Source organism: Diorhabda carinulata, chromosome 5 (genome assembly GCF_026250575.1).
Source record: "Diorhabda carinulata isolate Delta chromosome 5, icDioCari1.1, whole genome shotgun sequence".
NCBI lineage: Eukaryota > Metazoa > Arthropoda > Insecta > Coleoptera > Chrysomelidae > Diorhabda > Diorhabda carinulata.
This window is the reverse complement of record NC_079464.1, coordinates 18,026,526-18,037,900: the sequence shown is the minus strand read 5'-3', so window position 1 is coordinate 18,037,900 and position 11,375 is coordinate 18,026,526. Positions and strand designations below refer to the sequence as shown.

General features: G+C 30.4%; 1 long non-coding RNA gene across 3 annotated transcripts; it reads right to left on the bottom strand.

Annotated features, from left to right (window-relative positions):
* Positions 1 to 1,152: 1,152 nt before the first annotated feature.
* Positions 1,153 to 3,945, bottom strand: LOC130894301 (uncharacterized). Of its 3 annotated transcripts, none has more exons than XR_009059316.1 (3): positions 3,433 to 3,945; positions 2,814 to 3,009; positions 1,153 to 1,710 (listed from the first exon to the last, which is right to left on the bottom strand). It is a non-coding gene; the product is annotated as an uncharacterized LOC130894301 (long non-coding RNA). The 3 variants fall into 3 exon arrangements; XR_009059314.1 differs by lacking the exon at positions 1,153 to 1,710 and adding an exon at positions 2,291 to 2,490 and having other exon boundaries at positions 3,433 to 3,611; XR_009059315.1 differs by lacking the exon at positions 1,153 to 1,710 and having other exon boundaries at positions 2,291 to 3,009; positions 3,433 to 3,632.
* Positions 3,946 to 11,375: the final 7,430 nt, after the last annotated feature.

Genomic DNA, 11,375 nt, shown 5'->3' with positions numbered 1-11,375 from the left:
TGGAGATGTGAAAATCCAATTTTCTTCTCTTGATGCACCCATCGCCATCTGCCTGACAAGACACAAACTTTCCTCTCTACTATACAGTGAGAACTGTGTGGAATTCAAAATGTGGTTCGGACATTCTGGCACAGAGGACGCACGTGTTTTGTAGAGCCTGTCACATCTGCAACCCGTTATACGACTCGCATAGATAAATTTTTTTTTACATGAAACCTCAATCCTTTTACTTACTCTATGATTTTACGATTTTATCGCCGTCTACCGAGCGAAGTTTCGTGTTATTCGACATCCAGTTCTAAACATAGTGTATGATTGGTTGCCTCTTCTTAAGGGTGAGACTAAATCAATTATATCCAAATTTGATATTTTTAGCAACAGCTATTTAGTCACATCCGAAAATCACATTAGTTTTCGAATTTGAGCAACGGTTTTCGTGAAAATCCAGTTTTCCCCCTTTAATAATTATTTTTGGAGAAACTGATAGCTTTTCTGGGATCCTCATATAAAAATACCGTCCCCCGTGCAAAATTCTAGCGAAATCGTAGACAAAATATTTTCTTGTCATTTTTATAACAAAAAGGCAACAGCAAAACAAGGTCAAAAAGAACTCGAGGCGAAAATCGGCGTCCCCGTTGCCAGATTAGAAAAAGGTTTGGGCGTATTTAACAGTGAAACAACTTGCAGAAGAGTACAAGAAAACAAATAACAATTCGCTCTTCTATTTGCCACTGAAATAGCTATGAATTATTCATTGGTAACAGAGTTTTCTTCACTAGTTGTGCTTAAACCAAATATCCATGAGGTTACACTTGATATTGAAGACGCTTTCATTCCTAATGAGTCTAACGAATTGCCGATGTGTCAAGATCTTTCTAGTACGTTCAAGTTAACTAATACTTTATTTTGAAAGTGGTTTTTATCGATTTGTTTTTATTTGTAGGTGTTCTTAAGATGACGGAACGTGATGATCCAAAATAGAGAAACATAGTATACGATCTTAACATCTATAACACCTAGTTATTAATTCTTATTTTCTCGCATACTATAGATGTTATACAGAGTGTACCAATCTCACGACAACGTTCGGTATTTGAGTAATTTTGAGAGATTTCAAAAATGTTATTAAAATTTAATAATATAAAAATAGCCATGATTAACAACTTGTATATTACAGTGAAATCAGTCTCCTATATACACGGTGGACGAAGAAAGATCCGGTCTTTAATTTTCTTTCTATTTTTAAATACCCTACACCCTGTATTTTATAACAAAAATTAATTTTTAAACTAATAGATGTTATAAAGCACTTGATAATACAATATGATACATTTGAACACAGAAATAAAAAAAGAGTTTCGAGTTTCCAATCACCCTATATACAAAATAGAAAATTTTATTAAGAAAGTCAGTTAGGTAAATTTATTTTCCTTACGTACAATATATGCTACAGAATGTTATTTTATTTATTAACGGTTTTCATATAAACTTGTCCATATTTCAAAAAACGTAACTCTTAACTTTTAAAAATTTCATTTTTCGCTCGTTCGAGATATTTTCAAAATATGGGCGTCAGTGACATCTAGTATTTTTCTGAACAAACTTTTTCGATATCGACCTATTGAATAAGAGATGGCTTTATTGGATGTTCGACCTCTTTCTATCGTTCGAGGAGTATGTTCTTCGGTTTTTGATGTTCTATTTGTTTTTCTAATTAAAAAAAAAATATGTTTACACATTGCGATACTACTTTGATCTAGACGAAAATAACAGACGCCATCTTCATACAGTATTTTTGTTAGGGACAAAAAAGCTAAGGGTCGCGACGTATGAAATTAATATTGAAATAAGGTCAGTAAACGCTTCCGTACAGAGATGACGCCGCTATCGCTAAAAATCGATAGCGAAAATGTGTATGGAGTATCATCTACATATCTCGTATAAAGTAATAAAAAAAAACTTTTAACGTACACAGAAATATTCAATATCCGTTTACATTGCTTTATGATTTTCGCTATTGCTCATCAGATGACTCACTTGTCCGTTTTGGAAGTTTATAAAAATAAAACTATTTAAATGGAATATCTGATAATACTAAAAAAATATTAAAAATTTGAAATACAATGCCAATTGAAACAAACGAGATTCGAATACAAAGACAACAGACAAAAATTTGAAATGATCCATTCAATTTCAAGTTAAAAGCTAAAGATTTAATAAAAAAAAATCAAATAATTTTTGTTTTTCAGAATTAAAAATGAATATGGGGGTTAAATAAATACAATTAATATATGTACACTTCTTTTTATTTTGGAACTTTTATTCTATATTAAAATGATATACCAACTAACATAAATGTCATTTGGTTTGATGTATTCATTTTTAATAGTTTTTTTATATTTTCAACAAAACAAACATCAAGATATTGAAAAGTAATGAAATTGACCCTTTCCATCCATATCTTTGATAACACTTTCATACTCTTCAAATCTAAAATTATTGATCAACTTTTAAGAGTTCAAAACTATTCATGATAGCAGTTGAAATATAATAAAACTGCATAAGAAATTTATTAATAGAAAAGCAAATCTAGAATACATATTTGATTTAAGCATTTTCAAAAAAAAAATATAATGAATCTAGTTCTGTTTTCATTTGTACCAAATACATGGATATTTATTATTCTAACTATCATAAAACAATTGCCAAATATATGAATATACAAAAAGAATTTTTCAAAGTTCAATGAAACATTGAATAAATAAGAAAAGTTATATATAGATGAAACTTGAGACATTCAGATACATACTCACCTTTTGTCAATTTCAGAGTTGTCAGCTCAAGTTTCATATTTGTTTTCAAATGCAATTCAAGATGGATCCAGCCGAGACTTCCTAGACTTCATGTTCATCGATGGTAACATTGGAGTGTCTTCCATAACTTGACGATAACTTTAATTTGCCTGAAACAGTTGCTCTAGGTCCTTTAGATGTGCAGTTCCAGAATAAACTTTAACATACAGAATGATCGTTATCCTAATTTGAATTTAATTAAATAATTTATATAATACTTGGTAAATTTATTGTTGCAACTGCCCCGGTCAACGTCTTTTATTTTATATTCTATTAAATAATAATGACAAATTTGTAGATATGTTTTGAATGCAAATCTTTCCCATATAAAAAATATCTTATTAGTCTGATTTTCAGCATTGCTATTGCTTCCCGTTAAAATATCATGAAAATATAATCAACTTATGTTTACATAGATATGAAAAATATGATTTACATGTACTACTCCGAATTTAGTGTTATAGATGAATAATACAAGAATTAAAATTATAGTTATAAGTCATAAATACAACAGAGTTATTGTTATAGCCCTATAAAAATCCCTAATTCCAAAAATAGCTCCAAAATATTGAATTCTTACCTGCTGTTATAGGCATTTTAGTTGTTAGTTCCAAAAGAATACATAATTAAATGATGCTTCAGTATAATTATCCATCAAACAAAGAATAATAACAAAATAATACTATACTTAATTGAAAAATTGCTCAAAAACCAAATCAAATGACAACAAATGGTAATGGCAAGATGGCGACCGCAGCGGCGCCAACATAATTTGACAATAATTGTAATATTATTTCCTACGTCAATTTTTCTATTAACCTATGACCTTAATACCTTACAACTTTGAATATGTTTTTCAAGCTTTTGAATAAATATGTATTCATCATCGGGAACTAACATTTTGGTTGTATATGTAAAATAAAGCAAGAATAATTAAAGTAATTTTAAATTTTGTCAATTATTGTTAATACGACAAAATTTCAATCCAGAGGATTAAAAAATTATTTGTAGATTTGTAATACAATTAATCATTTTATCATGCATTATGCTTTTAAACAACATATAATTTGAGATCATTTTCAAGCATACAACTAAATAAAAAAACAAAATTGTATCAAAAATTTGTTCTAAGAACAAGTTGGCCAACGTAATTTTGTTGTATCATACATTTATTTAAAATTATAGTTTCGAGCAAAAATCAAAAAAAAAAACATAAAGAAGCACTACATAATTGAGCAAAATCAATAAATTTGTACTTACGGAAGACAATAATTTCACATTAGGATCACAAAAACTGTGAGATATGAAAAAATATTTGAATTTGTTCACTAACTAACAAACGCCCTCCTGTGTCAGGAGAACAATGAAGAGAAAGAAGGCGGAAGAGGATACTTCGTTGAAGTACATTGATTTCCGCCCGCTAGACGGCGTCAATGTTGATTACAAAATGTACTAGGATGAAGCCGGAACAAAAAAGGCTTCTGTTGCTATACGGTTTATTATTACTTATCACAATAGTTATCACTTTTTAAAATTTCTCTTTCAATTTTACCCATATAATAATATAATAATTTATACTATATACAACATGTACATATATATACAACAACTATACACGACATGTCGAACTGGTTGCAGAATCATCTAAATAATTATATTTTACTTAGATGGATATTAAAGATTTTATACTGATTATTACTATTAAATGTAAATAAAAAAGATATATATATATATATATATATATATATATATATATATATATATCTACTGATACTATCTGTGTACTTGTTTCATCATTCCAATACATTTTGAATTCTTGTCTTGTATACGTCATTCTGACAATTCTATTAACCGATTCGTGACAAGTTTTTTTGGAAAATGGAGATTTGTCGTTGCGAAGAATATAAAAAAGCAGTAGAAAATATCAAATTTTGCACAATAAGTACACTATATTCAATTCCCGGTACTATTTCAATTCCTATTCCTTACGAAGTGAAATGGGTTAAAAATACTGTGAATATACATGATTTTAGATTTGAAAAACCCGTGATCCAATTCAAGGAAGATGACTGCGATACGAAGAAACCTGTAGAGGTAGAACCAAAATGGATACCGCCTGGAACTTTCGTATCACAAAAACTTGTATATCAAAACGAAAATAACAAATTATTAAAACGTCCTTTTTAAATTTTTTATATTTCTGTAATATATATATTTTGAATGCAGTTGCTTTAATATTTCGTTGTGTGAGATAAATATTAAATAGTAGTAAAGATTTTAAATGAAAAGCACGAATATGTAATTAATTTACAAATTGATTTTATTAAAATAAATGAATTGTTTTCTTCATACTATGATTATTTTATTGTAGAAGAAAACACCCTTTTTTGCAACCCCATTCGTACAGATTGGTAGGTAATCACTAGGTCATTACTTATCTAGTCTTTTCGGTATTTACATACTCTCCACGTTGTGAATCGTTATTCAGGGCTTATCTTGGAGACTGCACGATATCCTGCAAAGTCCTGATGGCATTCCCGCTACCGACTGCCTACTCTTCCACGACTCTTTGAATTATTTAAACATTTTCTCTAGAACAAATTGCTTTCGATTAGCATTTGTTTTAGTCCGTCGCGCGGCGGTAACAGGAGAAAGGAAAAAAAAGAAGACGCAGTCGATCGAGCATTAGCCTAATTACATTTTTCTTTGTTCGGATATTTCAGTTAATAACGTATCGCGTGAATTATCTACTATTACAATTTCTAGTGCAAAATATTAACGAAGAAAATTATAATGCTGTAGAAATTTTCCGGTCAACTCTCTGCTTTTATAGGTTTTTCTCAGACGTTTTCTTGACGTTATAATTTTTGAAAATTCTGGACGGTAAATGCTTCTTAATTTATCTTATTCATAAATTGAAGATTCTTACGTTTAATTACTGCCAAAGTTGACATTAATCAGTTGTAAGCTTCATCGGTTGTGATTACTGCAGAACCGATATCCATTATTGAATCTTTAGTCCTGATTTTTATATATACTTATAGCATAAGCTATATAAGGAAACTGTTCGCTATAACCATGAGTTTTATTTATAAATTCAAATTTAGTTTTGATCAAATCAAGCATTTACAAGCTTGATTAAACGAAACGTTCATTTTCCTTTAACCACCTTTAATTTTTGTTATTTATACATCTAGGAAACTAAAATTGCAAAATATTTCACCTTTTTTGTGATTTATACACTAAACATTAATTTTATTCAAAATTTGAACTTTCTATTTCTACTGAAAGTGCCTAAAAGAGTTTTAATTAGTGTTAACTTTAACTAGTTATAATTATTAAACTGCTGGTTCGAATTGAATGAAATTTGAAATATATCGTGTTTATACAATGCTTGCTTAGTTACTAGAAATACAGGTTTATAGTTTAGCCCACAATGAAGTTATCGGTAGTTGAAAATGACTTGGAGAAAAGAATGGTAAGGCCCTGCTCCCAGATATACGTGTTAAAAGTGATTTTATTTTATTAGAGGAGTTGAAAAACTTGATATGAATAGTGAAATACTACAATAAATAAGTTTCAGTATGTCCTTAAAAATATTTTTTTTGAGGAAAGCAAAAAAATTCCAATAATTTTCATTAGTTTTAAAAACTTTTTCGTGATATGTTACCTTTCAACATGTAGCGAATGTTCTATAGACCAAAAAACTAATACCCCTATAAAAAAATCAAAAGGTATCCATTTTTGAAATTAAGTTCGCATCTGAATAAATCAGTTCCTTTTCTCCCATCCATTTAACTGATAATATATGTTCCAGCAAACACTTAGACTAATAACCTCCCTTGGATATTTTGAAGTTTTTACAAAGGCCACAGTCAATGCTGTGCATCCCTTCATATTTCTTGGATCTATACAGGACCGGAATTCGGGTTTATAAAATCTAAAAATACTCAATACCTCAGTTTCGGGCTCTCAATTTGAACTTTTGGACCCCAAAACATAATTATTTCGTACTTAATTTCTCATTTATTCGATTGAAGTGTCTTAAAACTTTTTTACATTTCTCGAAATAATATACAGGGACGCTATTTTGTACGTACGATTAAGAATCATAAGCTAATTACAATTTTTAATTACTTATTTGAGTTATGACGGTTTTCCAAGGGATTTGGGGTATGTTTCACAAGAAAAAAGTATATACGATATTTGAACGCATCAACCGTTTCTTCAGATGAACAAAAACGTTGATATCGCAAATTTATTTTTGCTCTATGGGTATAAGAAGAAATCATTGGGTATCAAACAAGGATTATACGAGGGATGACCCATCAATTCGATGTTTTGACTGTTGAAAAAGGTTTTTGCTTGAAAAAATGATTAGTTTTGTGTAATTAGTTTCTAGTTAACAATTTAAAAGCCCCATACAATCAACTTTTGTTTAGTTTCGGGTTATATATGATTCGTTGACTGTCACGATTTTTATAAACGTCTGAAATCGATTTTCTTCAGCACGAATCGATGTGAGTTTTTGTTTTGAGCGATATGAATTCTGGTTTTTAATAAATACTTTGATAATGATCCGTCACTGTTTTTTTTTCGTATCACTTTCCGTATCATCAAGCACATGCTTTATCCCCCCATCTCGACGGTCTACATCATCTTTCTCGTTATTATCTTTCTTTCGATAAATTCGGTTAGGCAACTTCATGATAGTTATATTTTCCTACACACACACATATATATATATATATATATATAAAAATTATTACAACTTCTTCGGTATCGCATCGATGAATTCCTCCATAAAATGTTATGTATACGCCTGCCTATGATATCGGCAATCGGCAACCGAAGCGTGTGCTTTTACTTGCCAATAACGGCGTTCGATTTGTTTCCTTTGATAATTCTCAACGGCCTCCACTAATTGGAAATTTTGAAGTATGGTTATTACCAAACGTAATTTAACGTTAGTAAATAATAATAAAATTTGATTTAGCATCTATTAGAATATTTCGTGTACACGTTTCACAATTTCTTTGAATAACTTGAAGAGGACCGCGCGATTTCGAAGATTTCGCCTTTCTTAATCCGGGGAAAGTGAACTGCCAAACTTATGAATAATCCAAGAGCTCACCTCGTTGCTGAACCGGTGTGAAGTTGCCCTCATCTAAGACGGGATTAAGTCCGGCGAACTTCTCAGTCAACTGTATAAGAAGAAGCATAAGAAGTATAATACCCAGTATTATTATAACTTTTCAAAAACTTTGTCATCATACATACATTCATATCAAGTCTCTAAACACCAGGGACGTAATCAAAATAATAATATACAGGTATTAATGAATGGTATGAAACCAAAACTAATCTTGTACAAAGTAACTGAATGAAATTTGAATGTAATTTATCTGAAACCCACTACAAATTTAAATAAACTGATCGGTTTATATATCGTGACACATTTCCTCATATAAATTTCGATTTAAAACAAAATTTTAATAAAAGAATGGATCTGGAAGGTTCTTTTCACTGGTTATCGCGATCAGAACACGTTAATTGCGTGAAAGTTATCTTTTTGCGTTAATATAAACTCCAACATTAACTTCCAACTATAGTGTTTTGAAAAAAGTAGTGATTTGAATCGTGTGTGGTACCACTGTATAAAGATTTTTAGGTTAACAAAATTTGACACTTGCTACTTAAGTTTTTGAGATATGTCAACACCGATGTAAATATGTCAAATCTGACATTGACATTTTCATGACTTTTGACGTGAATCAACTCGCTTCGACTTTTAAAGATGATGGACTCAAATATTTCGCTAGCTTTTCGAATTTCATCTTGGTCGTACTTCACTACAGGATGAGTTTCGTGTAGGGCGTTTAAAATAAGCTGTTGTACCAGAAATTAAAGGAATTTCTGAATATTTAATTAATATATTCATCACGAATGAATAACGATATGTTTTAAGTAGTTGAGGTATTTAAAAAATGAGAAATTTATCGATATATGTTATGCGTGGGATAGTAAGAATTGATTTGGACGCCTCTGTCTTCAAACTTCTCTCGAATTTTATGAATTTGAACAAATATTTTGTAGAATTAATACAGTACCAACTTCATAACTAGGTTGTCGCATTAAAATGCTGTAACTTTTGATCAAATTATATTATTTTAATGGAATCATTTCTCTTTGTGTGAAGTTAGTGAGTTGTCGTTTCCATTTTGGTTGGAAATTGTTACCTGGAATTCAGTAATTAGCGATGCAACCGAGGATTAAATTGAAAATAACCTTTCGCTCACTTTAATAATTGAATAATTAACGAAAACATGTTACAGGTAGTATGTTATTTTCTTAAGAAAAATAAAGAAAATATCACCGAATAGTGGATGCTTTCTAGTATAAATTTTTGGATAACCTCAAATTGTAGTTAGTAGCTATAAATTATCCTGTGTAGACGTTCTCAAACCGCACTATAAATTTGAGTACTTTCTCCACGTACACTTCCTCAAGTTTACACAGTTTGGTCTAAATTAAAGCCTGGTATTGTATAAAAATTATGTACAACATTAAACGTTGCCACGTTTAGAATCGAAAAATATGTCTAAATGTCTAAATCTAAGTATTACTACACCTGGAAAACATTTTTCGAACCAAATGAGCCTGTTCTGTCCTATTACTTGTCTATGTTATCCAGTGAATTTGCGGTGCGAGGTTTTCTAGAAATTTCGATAATTACGAGGCTCTAGAATAGTACAACGTTGCCAAAATGTTTTGCTTTTAGTATAATATCGAGTCCGGTTCTGATGTTTGTTTACGTTGTTAAATGACGTGATGCTCTGTAACTTTTTTTTTATTGTGGATTACCTTCATAATATTTTCGACTTCGTTTGGTTCCTCTACTAATATCTTTTGAAAACAACTTTTTGACATCAATTCACTATCTCTGCAGCATGTATAAATGTTTGAATCTAGTCTGTTCAAGTGTTGAGCATACCCAGACGACGTGATCTTCAGTTTCTTCTTAATTCATACACCAGAAAGTACCCCAAATCATCCGTGATGTCTACAATGTTGAAATGGCGGCTAGATCAGATGATCTGAAACTTTTTTTCCTCGTGGATCACCTTCAAAATTTTATAAACTTCGTTTGAATTCTCTGCTAATACATTTCAACATATTCTCAAAACTATCAAGCGGATTTCAACGCGGATCAAACTATATTCTGGATAATTGTGTATAGTTGAAAGATCACTTATGATGTCCTGGTTTGATTGAAGCAGGTTTTTCGGAAAAGAGACAGAAAATCGATGTGTACCAGGTGTATCAATCTTGGCAGAGCCTGCGTTGCAAACAGACTATTGAGAGTTGGAATAGCCACATTTTTTGGTTCTTTGCCTTTTGGTGGATTTGCTTATCCCAATCTAACAATTAAGTTTCTCGTTTTGTGTGGTTCGTCATCAATAATTATGACATATGTTCCCATTGGAAGGTAGATCTTGTAAAATGTCTTTTTTTGATCTCCAAAATGATTTGCAATGCTCTAGAATTGTCTTGAACCTTTGACAGATTTTGCATTTGATTAACCACCGAATCATTAATGTTTATAATTCTAATTTTGGATAATTTCACACTTTTTAACACTACGTTATTCTTTTTGTGTTAATTGGGGTTTTGATTCAGTTATAAGTCGTGGTTAACATAGTTGAGAAGGTTACTTGCTTTCCTTAAAACAATAAACGGTCAGATTTGAGGTTAGGTTTTCGCTTTTCAGCGTTCACTATATAAACAACTCTGTATTATATATATTTACACACATCTATAGAGTTTAGTATTGAAAATTATGCCAAAAACGACAAATTTCAATCTCTATATTTTTTGTAAAATTCTACGCCATTGATGGAAAACTCTTTGTGGAAAAACCGAGTACATTGTCTGCTTTGTTAAACTACATGTAGTCGGTATATCGTAATGCTCGTAAAACATTGACAGAATACAAATTTTATTTAGTCTGATTTGTAATGAGAGTCGTATATTTTTGAGTATTTAGGATTTGTTTCTTTTTCGAAGCACTTCCGCAGACGAATAGTCGCTTCGATTTCCATATAAATCAAAAATTATTTTCCCCGAAATAAAACTCAGTCTCTACTTTTTCAATTCTACTTCCGCGAATTAAGAAAAAAAATTGTCAAAAAAACTTACAATCTACATTCTCCAACACCACCTAGTATTCCAATGTCGAAGTGGAGGTTTTTGAGGTTAGGTGTCATTTTTTTTATCGTAGATCTCACATCAGATATAAAAATGAAATTTATCGGATGTATCAGCTTTCAAAACTTACAGTGTTGCCGGTAGTTGCGGCAAAATCATAAAAATGTGTATAGTTTTTAGTTTTCTATCTATTTTTGAAACACATGGTTTTAATGCGAACGAACCGCGACTAAAATTTAAAAAAAATCATAAATAAACTATAGTATTATTTATTAACATTATTATTTTACATATTTTTACTTGGTTTTTGGAATA